The sequence below is a fragment of the Sceloporus occidentalis genome, unplaced genomic scaffold, assembly GCF_023333645.1.
Source record: "Sceloporus occidentalis isolate IW3139 unplaced genomic scaffold, rSceOcc1.0.p SCAF_1, whole genome shotgun sequence".
In the NCBI taxonomy this organism is placed as follows: Eukaryota; Metazoa; Chordata; class Lepidosauria; order Squamata; family Phrynosomatidae; genus Sceloporus; species Sceloporus occidentalis.
This window is the reverse complement of record NW_028316981.1, coordinates 289,518,102-289,545,157: the sequence shown is the minus strand read 5'-3', so window position 1 is coordinate 289,545,157 and position 27,056 is coordinate 289,518,102. Positions and strand designations below refer to the sequence as shown.

Here is a 27,056-nt window from a genome sequence, read left to right as displayed (position 1 = left end):
TTAAATCATGTGGTAACTTTTAATGTTATTGCTATTCGGTTTTCAGTCATTCTCTGCTTTCTGTTTTCAATCTTATTTGGTGTTTTAATGCTGTATTTTATTTGTTTTGTTGTTGTATTTCTATATTTTAAATTTGCTTTAATACTATGAGCTATTTAGACAATATCTTGCCATAGGGATACCTATAAATAAAGCAGATAAGTGCTTCAGAAAGGGGAGGGAGGAGAGAAAAAGAAAGAAAGAAAGAAAGAAAGAAAGAAAGAAAGAAAGAAAGGGTAACCAGATCATCAGCCTTCACAATTTACACACCAGACAATATAGCTACATCAGTCTATGTTTATTGCAAGCATTTTCAAAATTATTATATGGAAGATGTTTTGCTGCTAGAGAAATATTGTAGACTTTGCAGCTCCATAACTACTTGTTTTGCAAAGCTATTCACATTTAAGTGTGGGAAATCCTCTCACCAGCATATTTGGAAGCTTAATTTTAATATCAGCACGCCTCTGTTGTGCAAGGTGTCAATGTTAGACAGCCATATGACAGTCAAGGTTAAGAGAAAAGGTTAGTTGAATGGCAGATTAGAATAATAAAACATCAGTTGTGGATTACAAAAACAGTGCTCTGTTGAAGTAACACTCCAGTGTCAAAATATACCTGAATGCCTTATTTATACACATTGGCCAAAATCCTATTGTTAGAGTAAACAGCTATCAACAACTGATTGAATGGGTCTATTCTCCTTCGGACTAACCAAGAGGATTCCAAACATTGCTTCCTAAAAGCAAGAAAGGCTGGACTAATGTATGGTTTTTGGTTGGGGCCTGAAATAAAAAGTCAGTGCTCTATCTCTTCACAAATTTCATCTCTAAAATACCTGATTCCCTAAACTATTACCAATATTCTACATCACCTACTTAGTTATACTTACATGTAACTAAGGCCCAAAACACACTGCAGAGATAACACAGTTTGATACCACTTGGACTGCCCTGGCTTAATGCTAGAGATTCTGGGAACTGTCATTTTCTGAGACATTTAGCCTTCTTTGTCAGAGAGCTCTGGTGCCACAATCAACTACAATTCCCAAGATTCTCTAGCACTGAGCCAGGGCAGTTAAAACAGACTCAAACTGCATTATCTCTGCAGTGTGTTTTGGACCCAAGTAGCATTCCCTGGTCTGACCACTCACCTGCTGGATCCAGGCACCCAGGCCTCCAACAAGCAATGCATGGACAGAGACCTCATACCCCTTTTGTCTCAGGACATCAGCCAAAGGGGTGTACTTTTGATGTTTCTGTTCTCTGGCCTCCCTCATGGCTGGCTTCCTGTTTTCAAAGGGGATGGTGACATCCACAATAGTAATCTTCTTGTGGTCTTCATCTGTGATTACTATGTCAGGTCTCAGTTGGCTGTCTGTCCCAGACACAGTTCGATTGAGAGAAATGGTGCCCATTGAAGCTGGGATAGCTTTAGCCAGTCGATCCATCACAGCATCGTGCCGATGTTTCCAGGCTGTTGAGTGTGGAGGGCAGTTGCAGAGCACATGTGGAAGCATCTCGTTTGGATGACCACAACGACAGCAACGTTTGTCGTGGTTGCCAGTTTTAACGGCGCAATTAAGAGGGACAACATTCAGGCGAGCTCGGTGAACAAAATGCCAGTCAGCAAAACGGGTGAAATCTCCGCGTGGAATAAAGTGGTTACTTGAGTCCCATTGCGATGTCACCTCAAAGACCTTGCCCTGGTCAGGCTTGCTCAGAAGCGCGATGGTATATTTCTCCCTTAGAAGTTCTTTCAGTGAACTTTCTAACAGATGTCTTGTTTTGTGGGAGAAACTCTGGACCTCTGGAGGGTTCCCTTTGGTGACGGTGAGCTGGGGGCCCTCTTCAACAGCCCACATCCATTTGCAACCAATAAGTTTGTTTAAGCGTCGGGTTGCGTTCCGGGTGTGGGTGAAGAAGGAAGAGAGGTCACCGCCATCGCGTCCAAATTCATTTTCCAGCGAACCGGAAAGATAGGTTGCTAGGTCGCTCTCCGATGGAATTCTAGCAATGCGTTTTTGGACGACTTCTTTTAGGGAGCCTAGAGCAATAGATTTTACAGTCTTGTCAGGACAGGTGAGAAGACGATATGCATGGATGATGGTTGCAGCATCCCCTGAATCTCCCAGCTTAGGGATTCCTAATCCTCCATGTCATTGAGCAATGTGCAGAATGTCGTTGGTAGCACGCTTAGGGAGGCTAAGCCACTTCTTCAAGGAAGCCGTGATTGCTCGGTCGACTCTACTAAGTGCTGTTTTCTGGACTGACGAACCTCGAAGAGCAAAGTCAATCCTTGGGAGAAGGAAAACCCTAAGCACGTCGATTTTTTGCCATGGGGCTAGGAGAGATGCATCGATCTTCATGGCATCCATCGCAATGGCATGCAGCCTCAGGAGTCTGGCAGCTTCGGAAGCCCGTTGGTGTTCCTAGGTGTATCTCCTTCTTTAAGATGGATCATGGGTTTCCCTTGGATGGTAAAAGAAGTTGGCAGAACTCGATCCTTCAGGCTCCCATTGATGTGGAGCGTTGCACATTTTTTAGCATTAAACTGCAGACCCATCCAATCTGCAGCATGTGCAGTTGCATTTATCATTTGCTGGAGTTCATCACCTTTTTCAGCTACCAGAACGAGGTCGTCAGCATAAGCCAAGATGCTCACTTTATTGCCATGTAGCTTAAAGCCACCGGGACCATTGATGATATAGCGGAGAAGAGGCTCCATAGCCAGGTTGAAAATGATTGGGCTAAGTGGACAGCCTTGTTTCACCCCACGACGAACACGGATTTCTGCTGTCTCGCCTTCCGCCATCCGCACTGTGGTGGTACAGTCGTTGTAAAGTTCACGGAGCAGGTCAAGAAATGTCAAAGGCATGCCCAATTCAGCCAGTGTTTCCAAGATGTGGGAATGTGGCACAGAGCCAAAGGCATTGCTGATGTCAAGCCAGGCCACAGCACATTCTCTTCTGGTGTGACGAACAGTGTCAATAATTGTTTGTATTATAAAGTTGTGTTCGTAGCAGCCCTCACAGGACATGAAGCCCTTTTGTTGAGGGCTGACAACACGACCAGTGATGGCCCAGTCTGTGACCCTGGCAGCAATGCAGCTTGTGTACACCTTGTAGATGGTACTACAGAGGGAAATTGGGCGCCAGTTGTTAGGGTCCGTCGGATCATCCTTCTTATGGATGAGGACAATCATAGCTTTTTTCCAGCTGGTCGGTGTTCGACAAAATTGTTTACTGAGATTAAAGGTGGATGCTAAAACTAAGCAGGGAGGTTGCAGTGGCAGCAAGAGTTGTCTGGGCACTTTGCGTGGCAGTTTTATTCCTCATGCAAACAGTGCTAGCAGCTGGTACTGATGGTGTTTTATCAGGGTCAGCAGGCTGTTGGACTATAGATGTCTGGAGCCATGTGGGTCTACACGAATTATTCTGATAAGAACAGATACTACACTTGACCTTTGCGAAAAGGCCGAGAAACGATATTGTAAAATTAAAACAAAGTACCGAAATTCAAATTGTAGACAAGATAAAATATCTCGGAATTACAATCACTAATCAGAATAAAGATCTGAACAAAAACAATTATGAGAAGGTATGGGACAAAATCAAGATTGATCTAAACAATTGGAATAACAAGTATTTAACACTCCTTGGTAGGGTAGCAACAATACAAATGTGCATTCTTCCTAGAATGCTATTTCTATTTCAGACTCTTCCGATAATCGAAAATAAATCTGTATTTACATCTTGGAATAAGGACATAAGTAAATTTCTTTGGAAAGGGAAAAAAGCTAGGATAAAACTTAAGGTACTCCAAGACAAAAAAGAAAAATGGGGAATGGGACTCCCCAACCTAGAATTATATTATAAAGCATGTACACTATTGTGGGCAAGAGAATGGATGGTTCTAGAAAATCCGAAACTGTTGGAGTTGGAGGGAGCAGATCTAAAGGCAGGATGGCACATGTACTTACGACTAGAACAGATAGATAAAACCTTTAAAATACACAACATAAGGAAAGTCATAATTAAAACATGGAACTATTACAAGAAGTTTCTCTATTCAAAAATTCCCAGGTGGAATTCCCCGCAGGAAGCTTTTCACAAAAATGACTATAAGGGAGGTTACAGTTGGTTAAAATATAATGATTATTTGATAACAGTTAATGAAAAAACAGAAATGAAGACACAAACTCAATTAAAGCAGCAAGGAATAAAAATCAATTGGTTTCAATATGCTCAGTTAAGGAAGGATTTTGATAAGGATGTTAATAAGGATGGAATATAACCAAAATGGACAGAATTTGATAAAATAATTTTAGGAGGAGAAAAGGGGTTTGTTAAAAAGACATACAGAATATTATTGGATATTGAAATGAAAGAAGAATCTATCAAGGAAACTATGATAAAATGGATGCAAAATTTAGGAAAGGTAATTCCTATCACAATGTGGGAAAAGGCTTGGTCAAACACTCAAAAATTTACAAAGTGTAATACTCTTAAAGAAAATTTCCTTAAAATATTTTACAGATGGTATTTAACCCCCTCCCATTTATCAAAAATGAATTCAAATTGTAGTCCATTTTGCTGGAAGTGTAAAGGGAAAATTGGAACAATGTACCATATGTGGTGGAAATGTGGGGAAGTACAGAAATATTGGAAAAAAATTCATAAAGGAATACAAGAAGCGTTAGAGATCAATATCCCCCTATCCCGTGAACTGTTCTTACTAAATATTACTGACATAATTCATGGTAACTTAAATAATGATTATACCAGTATAATACTGTACATGATTACAGCAGCCCGAATGGTTCTTGCAAGATATTGGAAAACAAGTATTATACCGGATCTACTAGACTGGAAGCATAAAGTACAGGAGCTTATCATAATGGATCAGCTTACAATGCTTACAGCGGGAAAATCAAATCAAGCATATGAAAAAAAATGGGGGGAAATTAGGGAAAGGTGGTCCTCTTAAAAGAAGGTAATGTGCCATAAGAGGCAAACCCTACATGCTCAAGGATCAAGATATAAAAGAAATTTACAATGTTTTTCTTCTTTTTAAGAACATTTTTTAAGAGCAGTCCTACGTGTTATGATAGTGACTTAACTATATTTATGTTTTACATTCGGATGACAAATCTCAATGTGGAATATTTTGTATATAGAGGAAAATAAATAAATAAATAAATAAATAAATAAATAAGAAAACTCCCTGACATGTTATCTTAGAGTCATCATTAGTCATGTCACCATAAGTCACCATGTCCTGAAGGCACACAACAACAACTTAAAAGCTGGTGACAGTGCAAAAAAGAAAAATTAAAATGATTCAGACACTGGATTACTTCCCATAAAAGAAAAGGTTACAGCATTTGGAACCTTTTAGTTTAGAAGGCTGACTAGTTTGGAGAAAGTGGATATAATTTTTTCTTCCTCTCTCATAGTATTAGAGGTTACCCAGTGAAATTGAATGATGGAGGATGCAGGACAGAATGCAGAGCTATCTAGTTTCCTGAACTTGTTTGTTCTATAACCACCTCATTTGTGGGTGTTCACATTGGTAATTGGGATATTTTATTTCAGAGAATAAGACTGCAAATGTCAATTATACATATGAGACATTACAGGATAACAAAGAGTTATGGGACTATGTCATTAGCAGCACTTGCCATAATGACATGAGAAATGAATTTGGTGTCCAGTGAGTATTGGTAATGCTACACGCTAACAGTACATCAATTCAATTATGCTTCCTTTTGCTGCTTTTCAGAGGAATCCCTGATGAATGAAGCAAGAATGTAGTATACAGTACAAAGATTTTCTAACCTGACCCAAAAAGAAATTAGAATTTGTTTTTTCTCACATTAAAAATAAAAACTTGCATGCTCCTTGACTTGGAGGAAAAGAGATTCTATTAGAAAGGCAATTAATTATTCTTTGGAAGTTGGAAGTCCAAGACATTTGGAAAGCAACAGATTAGCTAAATCTGGTTTGCGATAAAAACTACTCACTAGCATAGATTACCTGAGTATTTTAAGAATATAGTGGATGTGTGGATAATGCTGGGGGAAAGTTGAAGTGAGGGCATTGTCTCACTAAATAATAATCCCCCCACTACCCACATGTCTACCACTGCAGTAACATAGAATTTGAATTGAGCTTTTAGAATTAGGTTTTGGCATCCAAAGAAAAAGGGCACACATAGGTACCAATGCAAAGACAGCAAATGAAATTCTAGGTGTGCCTAATTTTTGATATCTCACTCCCTGCAATGCTAGAAATATGTGGAATGAAGGAATATTTCATTATGGGGGCATAATTCCCCTTTGGAGGGGCAATGCCTTCATCACCTCTCATAGCTACAACCCTGGAAAATCTTGATGCCATTATTAAAACATTAGCACAATTAAACGTAACTGCCCTGCTATCCAAACACCCCGCCTACATCCACATGGGGGGGGGGGAGGTACAGTAGCTTTCAAGTAGGGTGGCTGGAAGTCATGGCAATCCTACCAAGCAAATTGAGCTCCTAGGCTTTCTAGAGTACTTAGGAACCCTGATTAGTATTTGGTGTAGGCCTTCCAACAAATGGATCTAATATGAATGATATCCTGTTTGATCTGTTCCCTAAGCATAAAAAGAAGATTATGTCTGAAAGCCATTGGCTTCTCACCCTGCCCCTTTGTGGTTTTCTTTGTGAAACACTATCAATTAAGTACAAGTTGATGCGGGTGGGAAGTTATTCTACCTACCAACTAATTGGTCTGGACTGGCAGCCTTGAGTCCTCTTCCACCCCTTTTCCTAATTTACTGTTTAAATCAGACATATCTTCTCTGAGCTGCTGGCATTATGATTCTTACCTATAGGAGTGATTTCACATACCTGTCAACTGAGTTGAGAAAATGCAAGAGTCTTCCCCCTCCCCTCCTCTGTTGTTGTTGTTGTTGTTGTTGTTGTGTGCTTTCAAGTTGTTTCCAACTTATGGTGACCCTAAGGTGAATCTATCATGGGGTTTTCTTGCCAAGATTTGTTCAGAGGAGGTTTGCCATTACCTTCCCTTGAAGTTGTGACTGCCCAAGGTCACCCAGTGGGTTTCATGGCCAAGCTGGAAATTGAAACCTGGACTGCAGAGTCATAGTCCAGCACTGAAACCACTACTCCATGGTGGCTTTATTCCTCAACTCTATCTCCTGCTAAGTTAATCAAGTGCAAACTACTTTTGTATTTTAAACACAATAACATGTAAGATGAGAACAATGGGGGAAAGTAGGAAGAGGGGAGAGAAACCAAGACATTTTGAAGACAGTTGAGAATGTGGGGCAACAGAGGGTTAACCAGGTCTGTTCCTTCCAAAATGGGACAATTGGAGGGAATAGCTTCAGGGATGTAGAAACTGTTTTGCAAAATCCCCATCCCTTCCTTCTCTCACTTCTGCATCGTTCTCCATCAATCCCTTCTCTCTCTCTCTTTTTTTTTTTCATGGAGGCTTTGAATGGATTTATAGTCAGAAAATCGATATTGTTGTAAAGGTTTCTGTCACTCATTTTCATGGCCAAGCTACAAAGGTGCTGAGGTGTAAATAACTAAAGGGAGGAAAAGCAACCTGAAACATCAGTGTGACTTCCACACTTCATCACTACTTTCCATTTTTCTCCTCACCTGCTCTCTCATGGTTTTGAGCAGATTTTATAGACAAGAACTACCTTCCTTGCTTGCTATTTTCTTTTCACTCAACACATACAGAGCTGCACAACTGTAGATAACCACAGAATTTATTTTTTGACCTGCAAGTCCTTCACAGCTGTCAAAATGTGTATTCTTATCCAATCTTGGTGGATGGTAAGGAGGGGAGCAGTCTAAAATTGATGTAGGATCTCTTAGTTTTCTTGCACTTGGCAGCACTGTGCATGCATGTGACACTTGGTTGATTGTAGTAGTGGAAAAGGATTTCAGTGACTTCTTGCCAAAATTACCCCCTCACCTCTCCCAAGACCCATTGCAAGATATGGTGCACTTGCTTGAGAAACTCTCCCTATGGACACAACATCATGCAGAATAATTTAAAATACAAAGAGCTAAAAATGCATACAATTGCAAAATAAGCGCAAACATGCTTTAGTCGATAAGGGAGATGTATAAATTAAGAAAGTGAATAAATAAGATGTGCAGAAAATGTGTGAAGAACACAGTGTGCTATAAACTTAAGGAGAGAAAGTATAGAAAAGAAATTCAAATAGGACTGAGGAAAAACCAGGCTGTATCCATTTACTTTTGCTATCCTGATCACAGAGAGAACAGGGCTTGTGTGATAATGTCCTAAAATGGTGGCTAATAATGCAACTATTCTGGAAAGGCCTTCCATCCTCTTCATTTTTAAATTTATATATTAAGATAGTACACAAATAATTCCCATGCCTTCTTACATCATTGCCCCAACAGCTATAGGAATTGATCCCCTATGTAGGAGTATCTCCTTTTCCATTTAACCTTATAGAGTTTTTTTCTCTTACATATTTTATGCATAAATCCATTGTACTCTCAAACTGGCACATCATGAATTAAACCCACAATGACCCTCATCCCAAGGCTACATATAAGCAGTAAGCTCTCCTCAGATGTGATTCTTCTCACTAACTTTTACCACTGTGCACTCTCTATTTCTCTGGTGTCAGCTGCTACCATCTATCAAAACAACACCTTTAAGAACAGCCCTACTGCCATTTCAGGCTGCTACCCTGAGAAAAATCAATCATAATATTGAATATCCTGAGCTGTCTTTGCTTTTTCTACTGTTAGAGAAAAGCTGTTGCAGAGGGCATGCTGACATTTCTAGAGAAATGCAAAAGGGAGAATTTGTTTTGAATTGTGGGCAGGTTGAAGTGGCATTGAAGTGGTATTGAAGTCACTTTGGACTGAGTGTGATAGGACTTAGAAAAAGCAGAAGAGATGCTCATATGGGATATGACCTTTTCCTGTTTTTATTTGTCACTGATGCATAAAGGCACTCGTCTTATATGGATCAGAAATGTGGGTGTGTAGATGATCTTCTCGGGACAACAGTGCACTGGAAATACACCCTTACGAAACCTTCATTCATTCTTTTTTTTAAAAAAAAAAAATAGCACTTATATGACACCCTATTAACAAATTCCCCAAATAAATGGAGTAAAGGTATGAAGCACTATGAATGGGTATCACTTACCGGGGTACTAAGGGGCCATTTATAAATGAATATTGCAGACATAGACATAAGCAATCTGCAGATTTATATAAGCCCATACAAACAGCAACCATACTGTATATTTTATACTGAATCCAGTGCATACACAGTATCTGAAAGTGCCATATGCCCCATGGAAGATTAGTAAAACAAAAGGAAGAAGATGGAGAGAAGAAAAACAAATGAATGATAGAGGGAAACCCAGAAACAGAAGGTGGCTGGAATTCTTTTTGGAACACACCAGAATAACTTGGACTGCAGCCACACTGCAAAACTAATGCAGTTTGACACCACTTTAACTGTCATGGCTTCATCCTATGGAATCCTGGGATTTGTAGTTTGTTGTGGCACCAGACACTCTGACAAACAAACATGACAACAAACGGTACAGCAAAACAACAATAAATAAAGACAATAAGGTGAAATATCTTTAAAAACTACAGATCACAGAATTTCATAGCATTGAGCCATGGTAGTTAACATGGTGTCAAACTGTATTAATTCTGTAGTGTAGATGCAGCCTTGGTTGTGTCAGCAGTTGTATTATTTAGCAGATTTAGACATTTCTATAATACGCTTTTACACATGCAGTTATAAGCAGTGCTAAACAATGTTCCCAGATACCATGACCAGAAAGGCAACTATAACATTGCCCAAAATGACCATTGGGAAGCCAGCAGCCACACAGCCTCCTTCCATCACTACATCATCTCAAGCCCTTTCCCTTCTGGCAGGGTTAAACAGGATCTTTGCCCATATGTGTTACAGAGGCATCCCAGGGGGGGAGGGGGGGAGCGAGTGTGGACCACACTGGGTGACCTTTCACACTGGGGGTGTCTCCCAGTGTATTGGTGGAAAGATGACTGCCTTCCTGGCCAGATGAAAAAATGAGTATCCCTTTCCCACCAGGCCAGCAGCTCTGCCAGACCTAGAAAAGGCTATTGAAGAGAGGATAGGGTATTAAAAACATGATCTACACTGTGTGTCAAATGCATGACATATGCCACTGTGTGCAACAATCTTCTTCTGTTACTGCAACCAAATATTCAGTGGGATCCTGTATCTGAGCCACATTGAGACAGAGGTTGAAAAAGTAACATGCTGTCTGGAGAACTCTGGGACTTACAAATTTTTTAAGCCATTCTTAGTGTATAGTAATTAGGGTTTGGGTTTGAGCAATAATCCTTGGTCTGAGATTTGTCAGTATAATTGCATGTCCATGAGTTCATGTGATGTAGTGGGTAGAATAGGACAGAGACTTGGGAAATGGGTGTACTCCCCACTCAGCCATGAAACGCATTTGCCGATCTTTGGTCAATGACTCTCATTCAGCCTGGCCTACCTCACAGTGTTGTCATATGAATAAAGTAAGTAACAGAGAGCCAGGCATGTCACTGGAGAAAAAGTGGAATTTATATGTAACAAACTACACTCGGCCCTCCATAGCCATAGATTTTTTATCCACAGATTCAACCATTCAAGGTTTGAAAATATTCCATATGTATATACATTCCAAAAAGCAAACCTTGATTTTACCATTTTATAAGGGACATCAATTGCCTATGACATTGTACATATTGGGACTTGAGTATCCACAGATTTTGGTATTCACAAAGGGTCCTGGAGCCAAATACTAACAGATACCAAGGGCCCAATGTATAATCATAATGATGTGCCTATGTTTATCCACACATTATGGAAGGTATGCTTTTTAACAGGCAGCTATGATTTAGTGGAGACTGAAGGGGTACCAGTTTTCTTTTCTGGCAATTTTGTGATTGTATTTTCATTTCATCTAAAAAGGAAAAATCCCCTTTTTAAAATGTTGAAAAAGAGGGAAAGGATGCACATCTGCTGACTGTTTGACATAGGGTTTTTTAAAAAGAGATTGTGTGTGTGCAAGACTGCAAGGCCTTAACCTGTTGTCTAGGCTGCATTTAAAAAATTGGATTGAAAAGGATTAGATTAGATTAGACCTTCTGGATTTAAAAATGTTAAAGCTCCATTTAGACCTTAACATAATCTCCTTCCATTCTCTGGAGCCATCAAAGTGAGCATTTGCTCTTCCAGTTTCCCCACCCCCACTACCACTTTTATTAAATTTGCTTCTCTCTCTCTCTCTTTCACTCTTTTCATTTTAAACATCCTGGTTTCATATTTGTAATAGCAAGAAATCCTCTGAGACAGATCTAAAAGTTCTTTTTTGACCTGAGTAGAAGAGCAAGCATTTTTAAGCTTTGGATCTCACAATTATTTTATAGGTACTGAGCACCATTGCAAATATATAAATATTAATAGCTAGGAGTTATTTTCTTTATCTTTTTTCTTTCTTTCTTCTTTTTTGGGGAAACAGAATGTGTGTGAGTGTTTTTAAGTGCTTTTCAAAAACCAATGATGTTTTACAGCACAGTTTATTTATAGCACATTATTATGAAGAAATGTAGCATTAAAAAGCATCCATACACTTTTGTGAAGTACCTTGCTCTTATAGTACCTGTAAACAAAAATTACCCTGTTATATATGCAAGCCGTTTCACAGTACTCCAAACATGTAGATGGAGCTGCACATTTGTATCTTTACAAAAGAGATATCATATTGCTCAACGGGACTCTGTTTTATCCTCATGCTGTTTAACTTAACATCTACATGAAATCATTGGATGAGATCATCCACAAGCATGGACAGAGGTGTCATCAATAAGCCGATAATGTCTGGCTCTGGTTCGACTTTTCATTGCATCCACATAAATAGGTGGACATTTTGAATCAATATCTGGATATGGTAATGTATTTTCAACTTGTTCCAAGTGGAGCTGCACTTTTCCTAAAGAATCAGAGTTTTGACGTGCTCCCAGATCCAGCAAACTATACATGTTCCAAATTCAAAATTATTTTTTTAAAAAAAGACCTCTAATACTTTTGTGCATGTTGTTATTCTTGTTGTTTGGTGCCTCCAAGTACTTTCTGACTTATGGCAACCATAAGGCCAACCTATCATGGAGTTTTCTTGGCAAGAATTGGTCAGAGCATAGGGATGAAGAAATCTGACACTTTCATATTCTCGTGTATTTACATTTTCATTGAATATGAAAAAGTATGGGAATGTGAGCATTTTTTAAAAAAAGTAACTTATTCTGAAATGAAAGTATCCCTGATTTGTAACACCTCAATTTAATAGCTTTTTCCAATATTTTTTAATCCGTTGTGCTTGCCAGCCATATTCAATGAAATATTCCCACTACAATTTAAAGCAAATTGCAAATCGGATTATACGACCTTCATTCCCATTGGGAATCAATTTTGATCTTTATTCGATTGAATTCTGTTGTGATAAAGCAGGGCAAAAGGAAAAAAACAGGGTTTTCCCATAACACATTTTTGGCGGGGTTTTTTGGAAGAATCTATTCTAGGTCAGGTCAGAATCGATTCATTCTGTAGGGAGGGACAAATGGCAGAGAGATGCTGCCTTTTTGGTTTTTTCCTTTTTGAAAAAATAATAATAAAACTAATCAAAAAATAGATAGATTGCTCAAGCAACTACTGGTCAAACTACTGTTTGACCAATCTATCAATTTTTCAATTAGTTTTATTTTTTTCAAAAAAAGGGGTGCCTGTTCTCCTCCTCCTGGGTCCCCCAACCTTGCCTCTGTGCCTGCCAACCTTTGCTCTCTCACCTTGCCGTCCCTGCCAGACTTTGCTTTCTCCCCGCCAGCCTCCTCGCTCTCCCCGCCAGCCTTGGCTTTCTCCCTCCCGGCTTGTGCTCCATCGCTGGCTTCCAGAGATGGAGCACAAGCCGGGGGGAGAGAACCAAGGCCAGTGGAGACAGCAAGGAGGCTGGCGGGGGCAGAGCTAAGGCCGGTGGGGGGAAAGCCAAGGCTGGCGGAGACGATGAGGAGGCTTCAGTGCAAACTAAATGGGGATGAAAAAATAAAAACCAATTCAACTGGCATAAAATAAAAAAGATCCCCTTTTATAATGAGAACGAGGCATCTTTTGAAATCAGGTACAGACATGGAGTGGAGCTGAATCACAAGCTGCTTTATTATCCCAGTAGGATTGACTCCATAAGATGATGGACCCATCAGGAGAAAAAAATGGTAGCCCCAACTCAATGCAACAGACACCGCTGAATATGCAAGAACAGAAAGCCAGTGTTTTAAAAGTTATGTACTCTCTGTCTGGATTTATCAGACTGGTAAATTTCAGTTTCTCCTACACAAAAATTAACAGTAAATTGTATCATAGCAGAAAAAACTGGACAGCCACACAAAAATGGGATACAAAATGCAAAAAAAATATATATTAAAAACTGAAATGAATTCAAAAGTCTAATGGTATGGACTTCTATATGCTAATGTCTAAAGATAAGAATGACTTTAGGACATTACTTTTGTTGTTGCTGTTGGATGGTATATATATTTCTGTTTGGGGGTTTTCCCCCATATTGTTGCAGTGGTTTGTTGGTTGGTATTATTTTGTTTAATTTATTGTTATTTTAACTAGTTACTGTGGTTTTAAATTAGATATGTAGTTTAATAACTTTTTAAGGGGGGAGGGAAATATATTGTTTTTATGCTGTATATTATTTTAATGTTGTAAACCGCCCGGATTGGTTCATCACAGGACAGTATATAAATAAAAATTTATTATTATTATTATTATTATTATTATTATTATTATTATTATTATATGTCTTACAGTCATTTTTATTGTTTTTCAGTTACTTCTCACTAGTTTCATTTTTACATGAACTTTTTTTTCTTACACCCACAAAGAACTTGGTTAAAATGCATTTGGTTTTCTCATTAGATATGATTTATTATGGTCAGCAAGCTGCACAATCTGTAGAAAAGGAACTCCTTACAGTATCTGTTGACATTGTTCATGCAGCAACACACAGATATTCAGAAGAAACACAGGCATGTCTTCCTGTGTGTTGACAATAGCACATTTTCCTGAATAAATTGAACTGCCCATTTCAGTAGAGTTCAGTACATATAGCACTTTAAGATAGGGATGGAAAGAATATGTTTGGGGAAATGGTTTTTAAAAGTTTTTATGTATTAAGAAACCCTGACAAGAAGAATCCAGGACTGCTGAATCTTCACTTTTTAGGACTTATTCTGTGCAAAAATTTGCATGTTATTGCTTTGTCCACAAAACAGCATTTTCTCTACAGGAAAGAACATTTTCTCTGTGGAAAATAATATTTAATGCAGAAATATTAATTCCTGTATAGAAAATGCTGTCATTGGGGATTTATTCTGCATAAAATTTGTACATGGTTAATTTGTTTGCAAACAAGATTTTCTGTGTGAAGACAGGATTTTCTGTGAAGGAATTAATATTTCCACATTTTCATACAGAAAATGCTGTTTTCTGGGCTGAACAACCAGGTGTAACAGAACCCACTGTCAAAATTCACAAGGAGAGGAGAGAAGCTGTTTAAGGAATTAGCAGTCAGAGGTCAAGGAGCCAAGAGATTAGCCAGTAGCCAGGCAAACCAAAGCAGAGGGACATGCAGAAGAGTAGTCAAAATTAAGTTGCACAGGTGCAGAAAACTGGCAGATTCTTGAGGTAGCTTGGATAATAATAATAATAATAATAATAATAATAAATTTTATTCATATTTTCCCATCTCTCCCAGGTGGATCGAGGCGGGATTACAACCCAATACAATATACAACATACAAATACAAATCACAACAATAAAAACAACAATATAGTACAATAGAATATAAAATTAGATAACAATTAAAAGTGATACTATCAAAGTGAAAGAGGAGAGAGATGTTTCAATCTAGGTCAAAGAGGTAGAAGAATATGTCTTATAAGAGATCAGGTGGGTAAGGTCACCAGAAGAGATCCGTCTTAACTGCCCTCCTAAAAGTCTCCAAGGAGGTAGTGAGATGGATCTCGTGCAGGAGACTGTTGCAGAGTTTTGGAGTAGCTGCAGTAAAGGCTTTCTGAGAAGTGGAAGTTAGTCTGGTTGTGTGTAGTTCCAACAAATTCTTCCCTGATGTTCTAAGAGTGCAGGGCGGATTATGTAGGGAGAGACGTTCCTGCAAGTAACTTGGGCCCAAGCCATGTAGGGCTTTAAACGTAATAACCAATACCTTGTATTGTGCCCGGAAGCTAATCGGCAGCCAGTGAAGATCTTTTAAAATTGGAGTTATGTGGTCGAAACTTGATGAACTGGTAACCAGTCTGGCTGCCATATTTTGAACTAACTGAAACTTCCGAACTTGGAACACGGATAGTCCCATGTAGAGCGTGTTACAGAAATCAAGATAAGAGATTACCAGAGCATGTACTACTGCTTCAAGGTCCTTTTGGTCCAGGTAGGCACGCAGTTGATGTATCAACCGAAGTTGGTACCGAGCACTCCTGACCGTCACATCTATTTGAGATGACAACTGTAGAGATGGATCCAGGAGTACTCCCAAACTGCGAACTTCGTCCTTTAAGGGAAGTGGGACCCCATCCAGGACAAGATGTCAAAGTTACTTCTCTAGACCTGGGGTACCTATCGCAAATACTTCCGTTTTCTCTGGATTCAACTTCAATTTGTTTTTCCTCATCCAGCCCATTACCGACTCAAGACAGGCATTCAGGGGAGAGATGCCATCCTTAGTCACTGCAACAATCAGAGGCATAGAGAAACATATCTGGGTGTCATCAGCATACTGATAACACCGCGCCCCTTGTCTCCAGATGATCTCTCCCAGCGGCTTCATGTAAATGTTAAACAGCATGGGAGACAGGATGGCACCCTGAGGGATGCCAGATGTCAGCTCTCTTTTAGAAGAGCAGCTGCTCCCCAGCATTACCATCTGGAATCTGCCCGAGAGGTAGGAAGGGAGCCACTACAAAGGAGTGCCCCCAGTACCTAACTCCCTCAGGTGTTCAAGAAGGATACCGTGGTCAATGGTATTGACTTTTCCAGACAGTGTGTGATAGACATTGCTTCCAGGGCCTGATGAGTGTTTGCTGCCTGTCTTAGCTAGGCAGGCAGCTTGTTCAGCAAAAGTGGCTGAGGCTGAACCATTTCAGTCAAATATAAGTCCTGCATCTAAATAGTATGACCTTGCAGGTATGCAAAACCCCTCCCCAGATGTCATGGCCAGCCAAGAGCAGGACTCAGAGGATGAGGAGGAGGATGGGTCTACTCCAGAGCAAGGGGTAATTGAGGCTACACCAGGTGTTAATTCTGCTCTGCCAGAGCCCAACCCTGATCTCCCAGCCCCAGAGGAAGAGGTTCAGCCAGGTCCTAGTGCTGATGGGATTCCTCTGGTGGTACAGCCTAGTGGTGACTCTCGGGAGGAACCAGTCTTGGAGGTTACCTCCTTTAGGCAACGCAGGGCTGAGAGTGTTGGCAGACACAGATCCCGGAGAATTGCTGAGAGGCAATTAGCTAATCAGCCTCACCTGGTACGGGGGAGAGCAGCTCCTATTTAAGATGCAGGGAGACACCAATTCAATGCCAGAGTTTATTGCATAATCTTTTGGTGTGACTGCTGCTTGCACTGGCTCTGTGTATCTTGACTCTTTGTTGCCTTGACTCTTGACCTTAGAATGAACTGGACTCTTGCTACCTTCTGGCTGACCTGACTCTGGACTGGACTGACTATCGTGATCTCTGTTCTCCTGACTTCAGCTTTCACTTTCAGTTTGCTCTTTCTCTCAATCCCTGCAAGGTTTGTGGACTATTTCCAGCTGCAGAGCTAATTACCTTGTTGAGCCCTCCTTATTGGTGTGTGTTTGTGTGTGCTGGCTGCAGTCCAGGACACCAAGCAGATTGGTGTTGCTGTTATCCCAGAGGGAGACACAGCACTCATAATGTGATTATCCAATTGCACAAAAAGTGGTATCTCTACTTGCACACTGTTCCTGGAAATGTAGCTATGTTCCTATTCATGTACTAGGACTATGGACATTTTGTAGTGGTGCAAGTCATCTTTACATATCTTAATAACTACCTAATATCCCATATTTTCCTCATCTATTTTATTTTCTTATAAAATAAAATAGGTCACTTCATTTTTACAGGTGGCAATAATTCAGAATTATACTCATCATAGACAGTTGTCTGTTTCACTGACTTGTAAATTCTTTTAGAACCAAATCGGAAATTTTGATGGAAAGTTTCTAGCTTCTTTCAAGAAAGAAAACTATCCATTCTCCCTTCTTTCTTTCCTTCCTTCCTTTCAAGTAGCAATATCTCATGGCCTTCGTTTATCTTTGAATGAACTGTTGTGTTATGTTTTCCCTCAGCAAAATTCCTCTTAGATGCATATATAACATACAATTTGAAAATTGTCCCTGAAAAAATAAATGTAAAATGGATGTAAAGTGGGTGCTAACACAGAGCAAGAGTCTTACAAGGGTTTCTTTTTTCTTTCCTGAAATTCACCTGCATCCAAGGACTTTTCCACAAAGTACTATTGTATTTTGTACTATTTAGATGCAGGACTTATATTTGACTGAAATGACACATTTAATGGGCTTGGCCCTATGTATTAACAACATATATTCTCTGTGCATACAGACAACTTCCCAAAGTACTGTGTCCTCCAACTCTCATTGTTCCTTGTACTAGCAGTAGCTCTACTTGACCTCTAAATAATTATCAAAAGTGTTTTTCCTCTTTGTTCAGCTTTAATATTTTTTTCCCTAAGATCACAGTGTGAGATGCTTTAACTGACACTCGACTGCCATTCAGGATGTATAGAAAGAAAGCTGTTTCCTTGACAACAGTAGCTATGTATATACATGGCTCTATGCATTTCACCTTCTCCCCAATATGCACATTCTTGCATACAGACCTATGTGGAACAAGAAGCTGAAATATGGATTTGAATTAGAAGTCAGTGCAAGGGAAGTTTCAGGATTCATACGCATGTATAGCATACAAATATATAAAGTAAGCCCCCACTATACATTTGGTTGGGAATATTGTTTTTTGCTGGTGTCTAAGCTGTTCTGTTAGATGATGTGAAAAGGGTATGGTAACTTATTCTCTCTAACTGTCAATAGTTCAGTCAACTTTCCATAGCTGATTTTATTATGCATTCTGAAAAACATTTACACTATAGTTTGGCTAAAATCCTTTTGAGAAGTTAAGAATGCATAACCTGGAGTTGTGTATTTGTGACTGTGTGTTATTCATGATCTCTACATAGCCACTAGTTTAGGGGACAAGCAAGGTCTATGAAATTTCCTCAGTTCCCACTTAGTACTTACTTGCTGCAATCAATGAGAGTCTATTCTTCTGTCACTCGAGAAACAGCTAACTGACACCTCCATCCACCTCTCATGCAAGTGATCTCCTGTGTGAGAAGGAACTAAGATCCTGCTTTTGCCTGTCACAATGGATAATAAAATAATAAAACTTTTATTTATAGCCCCCTTATTTGTAAGAAACAACCAAAGCAGCTTCCAACAATTTAAATAATACAGATGTATAGAGATAACAATATATACAAATATATACAACCCCCCCCCCCTTAAAAAGGAATTAAACCGTTCTAAGATTAAAATTCAAACATTAAAATCAACACATTTATGGCCCTTAACATAGTCAATGATGTTGGCAGATATTTTAATCATACAATATCATAGCACAAAAGCAGTGGGCAAACTCATCATGGCCGGGATTGTACAAATACAGAATACTCCAAGTATGGGGAATCTATATGTAGTTAGGGGCTATTCCAGGAAGGCCTGCCGAAAGAGATCCTCCTTGACCGCTTTTTAAAAGCCATCTAAGTTGAATATTTGGCGGATCTCATCTGGCAGGCCATTCTATAGGGTGGGAGCAACAGTAGAAAAGGTCCTCTGGGAGATTACCTTCAATTTAGCCCTTACAGGTTGCAATAAATTCCTCCCAGAGGATCTGGAGCAGATTATATGGAAGCAGGCGATTCCTTAAATAGATTGGGCTCAAGCCATCTAGGGCTTTAAAGATGATAACCAACATCTTGTACTGTGCACGAAAAACTAATAGGCAGCCAGTGGAGTGACTTCAGTATTGGTGTAATATGGTAGCTCCTAGTTGTTCCTGTAATCAACCTGGCTGCCATATTCTGTACCAGTTGAAGTTTTAGGCACAAGGGTAGCCCCATGTAGAGCACACTGCAAAAATCAAGTCTTGAGGTTACCAGTGCATGTACTTCAGTTCTGAGGTCATCCAGTTCCAGGAAAGGGCAGAGCTGGTGTATCAGCTTAAGCTGATAACAGGCGCTCTTGACCATTGCATTCACTTGATTTCTCACATGAAGCGAGAGATCAAGAAGCACCTCCAGAATGCGAATACAGTCCTTCAAGGGGAGCATGAACCCCTCTAGGACTGAAGGTTGCAACCCAATACCTGGTTTGGGGCCCCTACTGTAAGTACCTCTGTTTCATCTGAATTCAACTTGAGCTTGTTTTCCCTCATGCACTCCATTACTGCCTCAAGGCACTGATTGAGGGGAGAGATAACATTTGTTGTCGTCGCTGATGACCGAGACTTGAAGAAATATATTTGGGTGTCATCAGCATACTGATAACACCCTGCCCCATGGCGATTGTTCATGGGAGGGGATAGGAGCATCAGTCATCTGCTTCCCAAGCAACAGGAGGAAGGGCTCCCATTGACTTCAGTAGCTTCCCAGCGAGTGGTGGTTCCAATGGTTGGGCTCACTGTGTACCTCTCTAACTACAGTAGTTACGCATTCTTAAATGCTAAATTTCAGCCATGATGTGTCTGTCAAAGCTATTCACATTTACAAGCTTGATCACAGAGTCACCAAGTTAAGTACATCATTTAATGGGACCAGAACAAAGACCACAGTAAAGTTTGGGATGGCAACCCTCCCTTAATCTTCAGAATCTCATTCTCTTATATTTAATTCAGATGTTTTAAAAATAAGTTAAGTCTTCACATGAAGGGAGAAAATTACTATGAAGTTACTAGCTGTGCTCTCCTCTATAAACTTTCTTATAATTCCCTACATACAGAGGGAATTCATCCATGGTCTAGAACCTTATCTGGGCATAGTTTGGAAACAACTGGTTACAAATAGATCTTCGGAGCAAGAAATTGGTTTTGCACTAAAATATAGCTAAGTTGCATTATGGGTATAACATGATAAAAGATAATTTAATTGCTGCTGGGGTGTATTTATAACCTTTAGGGTCACTTTTGTATTTATGGGTATGTGCCCTGACTAAAAGAGGGAAGAACAATATTATGTGGTTCAAGCCCAGGCTTCATGCTTAGCTGTGGTTTTTGAGAAGATGTCAAAGTGGACAAGGTGAGAGTTTTAGCCCACAGGCCAAAGGTAAGGAGCCTTCAGGTACATTTTTCAAAAGTAACTAGTTAACTATGTGAGAATGAATTTGGAATGTAAACTGTTACTTTTTAAAATATTAGGACCATGCCATTAGGTAACTATTTTGGGAGGGTATTTGAACTACAATTGTGAATGCTGGCTGGTATCTTATATCACAAACAATTATTATTATTATTATTATTATTATTATTATTATTATTATTTCTACCCCATTCTTCAGAAATGTTCTCAGACTTTGTAATTAAAAATGTAATTACAAATTACATTTACGTTTAGATAGTAATGTGTCTAAGGCTACCTAGAAAGTTTCACTGCCAAAGGAAGTTATAATCTGAATCAAGGTTTCCTTCAATCATGAACATTCTGGGAAGAGGGTAGATCTGAATCCATTGGTAGATATCAGGTGTATTTGTAGCAGATGAACAAAAATTACAGCTCCACTTACTTTAACAATCACCACAAGACAGAAATTTCAGAATGAGTAAAGCAGAATGTGACGGTATTGGTTTATGCCATATGTTTCCTGACAAAATGTATATTCAGTCTTTGCTGCTCTCCACCTCTGCTGATAAAAGGATTGGCTGAAGCTCTGAGATATGTCCAGTGCCTTTGCCTAGCTCCTGAATTAGTTTAGAGCAGAGACACGGAGTTTGAATTTGGCTAACAAACTTTCTTTTCTTTTTTTAAAGCAATTGAAGCCAATCTGTAGTCTTGCTGCAAACGTAATGACCACAGCATCTGGCCAGATTTACACCTGGTGTAAACTTATACCTTCACACCCAACTCTTCTTTACTCAGCCTGCAATCTCCATCTTAGTGGTTAGTCTAGAAGCAAGACTAATGGCCACAACATCTGGCCAGATTTTTAAAAAAAAAAATTAGTTTCCCTACCAATCCCCCATCTCCACCCTGATTAAGATTTCTGGAGAATAAAAAACTAGCACACTTTTTCATCATATTGGTTGGTTCTAGATATTATTTAATTTTCACACACACAGAAACAAACACACATACACTTAATTTTAGTAGGAGGTTACCTTGGTGTTACCTGGGTTGATTTAAATAATTTTACTTATGATCTATAAGAAACAAAAATTTGAGCAGCAGCATCTACAGCCATTAAACATTCTTTCACACCATGTAAAGTAGACAAAACCTAACTATTTTCTGAAAATTTCTGACCCTGCTTCATCATGATGATGGAGTTCTTTCATCTTAGCTACTTCTGCGATTGCCACCCTGACTCAAACCTCTACCTCTTAAACCAGGCAGCACCCAAGTGAAAGCTCTCTGAAGCACTTCAGGTCAGGCCAATGGACTTCAGCTCTCTCCTGGTCACAGGGCATGTTTTGCTGCTGGAGAGAATGCTCTGACTATGCCTCTGACTGTTGCAGTGACTAAGGATGGTATCTCTCCTCTGAATGCCTGTCTTGAGTCCTGTGTGTGCTGTTTGTTTCAACACAGACATCTGAATTAAACATGAGAGAATGAGAATTGCATGTTGTCTGCCATAGCTTGCAGGATAGTTTGTGGGGGAAAGGGGAGGTTGAGGTAGATGATGACCTAGAAATTTATGCCAAAGGAACACTGGCTAGAATCCTTGGTGAACTACATTGCCATTGGCAGTGGTGGCAGGAAGACAAAGCATTTGTGGAGTAAATAAGACTTTGTTTTGAGGTGGCAGATTTTACTTAGCTTCACACACCACCACTGTGCAACCTTAGAATAAGTGCAACCAATAACATTGCATGCCAAAATGATTCTATTAGGTAGTTTTTCAAGGGTAATTGTGGGAGTACATCAGCCAGAATCTGATTTACCTACACTAGGGTTCTTACTCATGCAGACAGTAAATAGCATTCTATATCTGAGAGACAGTTCTAGCGATAGAGCAGCAACTGACTCTGGTCAGAAAAGGACATCTTACACAAGTAGCGTACAGATACTGACAAAGCAAAGATGACATTTCTCAGACAAGATTTCTCCTTCTGCTCTGTGAACTAGAAATTCTCAAATGACGATCTGCAAGCAGATTTGACATTTTGACACTGAAAGTGCTGGAAGTTTACTTAATTTAAAATTATATCATATCCCTGTGTAAGGTGCTTTGTTTTGTTTGCAAAAGAAAGCCATAAAACTGCAGCTAGGCAATTCCCGAGTGGTTTATTTTTATTTTTATTATTAAAGTTTATTTATATAGCACCATAAGTTTACATGGCGCTTTACATAGTGAAACATACAAATAAAAGCCTGCCTATGACATACAGTCTAAAAACAAGAGACAGGAAATTCTCATCAACAGCATAATATTAAAATAACTCTAAAACAATCAGTGTATAAAACAATACAGATTAATACACATTATCTACTGTTTTGCATTACAGCACCATATAGATATGCTGAGGGTATTCAGGGAGTTCTAGTCCAAAAAGTAACTTTCCTAAGGTCTAGTCCCATTTTGGCGAGCCTGTGGCATGCATGCCCTCCCTGAGCATCACCCTCTGGAATCTGCCCAAGAGGAAAGAACAGAACCATTGCAGTACATTGTCGCCAATTCCTAACTCTCTCAGGTGTTCCAAGAGGATGTTGTGATCAATTGTGTTGAAAGCCACTGAGAGGTCCAGCAGCACCAACAGGGTCACACTACCCATGTCAATGCCCAGATGAAAGTCATCAGCTAAGGCAACCATGGCAGTGTCAACTCCATATCCTGTCCTAAAGCTGGTTTGAAATGGATCCAGATAATCGATTTCATGCAAAACAACCTGGAGTTGAAGGGCAACAGCCATCTCAATCACTTTGCTCAAAGAAAGTAGATGGGGAAAATTGCCTATAGCTGTTCATCTCCAGGGGGTCGAGGGAAAGTCTTTTTAGAAGTGGCCTAAGAGCCGCTTCCTTCAAACAAGATGGAACTTGACCTTCCCTAAAGGATGATTTGATCATGTTCCTCAAGAACATCCTCAAGGCATCTCCCCCTGGACAGCCAGGATCAAGAGGGCAAGATGTCTTCTTCACTCCACCAAGAAGCTTGTCCACATCATTGGTACTCACAGATTCAAACTGATCCAGTATAATCTCATCTATGGAGTTGCTGGTCAGGGAATAGAGACAGATCAGGGAATAGGGACATTGCCTGTGCTGGATGGAGTTTACTCCGTTAACTCATCAGTCAATTCTGCTAGAACACCAGCGTCCAAATCGGCTCTATAAGAGAGATTTTATCTGAGAAGAAGTTATTGAATGCATCACATTGAATACATCACAGCAGGCTGTTGTCAGGTTAAGTAATGGGTTCTGCACATATGGAATCTGTGTCAGTTCCCTTACCACCCTAAACAGCTCTGCTGAGCGGGAATCTGCAGAAGCAATAATTCCTACCCTCCCCTAAATCATCAGATTAAATAATTAATTATTAAAACATGCCTTAAAATAAACAACATAATCATATTCAAAGGATAATTCAAAGGTCTACAGCATATTCAAAGGGACAATACAGTTTGTTGGTGGCCAGGTTTACTATTCAGGAAAGGCCTGCCAGAAGAGATCCAGCTTGACAGCTTTTTAAAAGTTGTTTAAACTGGTCATATGATGGATCTCCTGCAGCAGGCCATTCCATAATCTGGGAGCGGTTGAAGAAAAGGTCCTCTGGGTGGTTTCAGTCAGCCTAGTTTTTGATACCATTGTCCATGGTATCCTTCTGAGCTGCCTCTCTGGGATGGGACTTAGGGGCACTGCTATGCAGTGGTTCCAGTCCTTCTTTGGGAGGCAGACTGAAAAGGTGGTGTGGGGGATACCTGCTTGACTCCTTGGCCACTGGCCTATGGAGTCCCACAGGGTTCTGTTCTGTCCCCCATATTATTCAACATCTACATGAAACCGCTGGGAGAGGTCATCCAGAGTTTTGGGGTGAGGTGTCATCAGTATGCAGATGACACCCAACTCTATTTCTCCTTTCCATCTGATTCCAAGAAAGTTCTGTACTGAACCAGTGTCTGCGGTCAGTAATGGACTGGATGAGGACAAACAAATTGAAACTTAATCCAGACAAGGCAGAAGTGCTTCAGGTCAGTCATAAGGCAGATCAAGGAAAAGGGGCATTGCCTTTGCTGGATGGGGTTAAACACCCCCTGAAATCTCTGGCTCACAGCTTGGGTGTGCTGCTGGATTCCACTCTGAGCCTGGATGCCCAGGTTTCAGCAGTGGCCAGGAGTGCATCTGCACAGTTGGAACTTGTGCAACAGCTGTGCCCATTCCTTGAGACATCAGATCTGGCTACAGTGACACATGCCTTGATTACATCCTGTTTGGACTAGTGCAATGCACTCTACATGGGGGTGCCTTTGGAAACTTTTTGTAAAATGCCGTTGCCAGAATGCTGACTGGGGCCAGTTATAGGGACCACATAACTCCCTTGCTGAAACAGCTTCACTGGCTCCCAGTTCATTTCCGAGCACAATTAAAAATGCTGGTTATGACTTATAAAGCCCTACATGGCTTAGGTCCAGATAATTTGAGAAACCTTATCTCCCCATACAAACCTGCTAGAGCCCTAAGATCATTTGGCAAAGGCTTTCTCTCAGTCCCTCCACCATCACAGGCTCACCTGGTGAGGACACGAGAGAGAGCCTTCTTGGTGGCTGTTCCTGCCCTCTGAAATGCCCTTCCACAAGAAGCAAGGTTGGCTTCCTCCTTGCTTGTCTTTCGTCGGCAGGTAAAAGGGGCTGTTCAGGCAGGCTTTTAATGTCTAGTCATGGGATGGGTTTTATATGGGATGGGTGTTGTGGTTTTACTGTGGTATTAATGTTTGTATTTTTATATTGTTTTTAGCTGATGTTTTAATTGTTTTATTGTTTTAGAATTGTTATTGTGAGTCACCTTGTGTCCTTTCAGGGAGAAAGGCAGGATAGAAATTAAATAAATAATATGAAATAAAATAAAAATAAACAGTGACTACCTCTCCAAATGTTCATGTATCTAAACAAAACAGATGCACAACTAGTACACAATGAAAGACTATCTCTGAGTCAGTATATATAAATAGCACATTTGGTGCTTGTCTCCTCTTGTCTTTTATTTCTGAGCAGACATGATTATTAATAGGGCTTCTCTGAAGCAAACATTTGCAAGCAATTTCTCTTGAATTCTGGACTTGGTTTTGCACCACATCTTTATAGGCTCCTTTCTCCACATTTTCATTGTTTTTGAAAAATAACATAGGTATCTCCTTTCTAAGAGATTTTCCTTTTTTATCTTAAGAGGGCCTATGCTCATTCTTCTCTTTCTTTCATGGCAAAGATGGTGGGAATGAAAGTTTAAAAAAAAAGATGAAAGGACACTAGAAAATCAATGTTTCAATAAAGGGAAATATAAAATTCTACATCCGAAGTACACTTTAGCATGTCTGTGTGTGTTCGTATAGTTGACAAGAAATGAAGCCTTCATTTCTAAAAGAAATGGGTGTCTGCTAATAAAAAGAGAGAAGGATGAATCAGAAGCCAAATAGATGCACTGGTCAAGATGTTCCTGACAAGAATATCAGTGAATAGGGGGGGAAGCTTTTGAATTTAAGAATGAGCTTGTTCAAACAACTGTGAAGTAAGTAGCTTGCATTTTGTACATCTGATAGAAGAAAACTAATAAAGATAATGGGTTAGTTCCAGGATAAGCTTCCCACAGATAGAGGAGCTTCTTTGTCAGTAGCAGGCTTTTGATCTAAGGGAGCATTTTGGCAGGCTCAATAGGGGGAGATGAAATATTCTCCAATTTCTCCCACTGCAAGGACTGGTCATTGGGGCTCTATGGGCCACAGAGGATGAAGGACTCAGCAAAAGCTTCCTGTTAATGGGAATATTTCTGCCTCCAGATTCATCCTCTTGCGGCATTTTACCAGCAAAATCCTTGGAAATGCCAGCAGCTGTGCTGTTTAAATACTTGTCTAAGGAGATATTCAATGCCCGCTTATGGAAGTTGCTTCCCCGTTTGCTCCAGCACAGTAGCATGCAATCACAGCTTCATCCTCCCCCCCCCCCACACACACACACATACACACACCATGACTTGAATGGCAGCCACAACACTCACCTGCCATTATCATAACCTCTGTATAGACAATGCCTGCTGAGGTTTACACTCCAGTGGTATTGAACACAATATCAGTTTGTAACTCTGGATCCAACCTTCTCTCGCTCTCCCTCTCCCTCTAGATAGATAGACAGACAAACAGATATAATATTACAGTATATTGTGTGTGTGTGTGTGTGTGTGTGTGTTCTTGTTATTGTTGTTGACTCATGGTGACCCTAAGGTGACCCTATCATAGGGTTTTCTTTGTAAGTTTCTTCAGATGGGGTTTGCCGTTGCCATCCTCTGAGGATGAGAGAGTGTGAATTGCCCAAAATCACCCAGTGGGTTTACATGGATTCAAACTCTGGTCTCCCAGTGTCCTAG

The 27,056-nt window shown here is 40.0% G+C and overlaps 1 pseudogene; it reads right to left on the bottom strand.

The window, feature by feature from the left end:
- Positions 1-3,378: 3,378 nt before the first annotated feature.
- Positions 3,379-3,527, bottom strand: LOC149324055 (U2 spliceosomal RNA; annotated as a pseudogene).
- Positions 3,528-27,056: the final 23,529 nt, after the last annotated feature.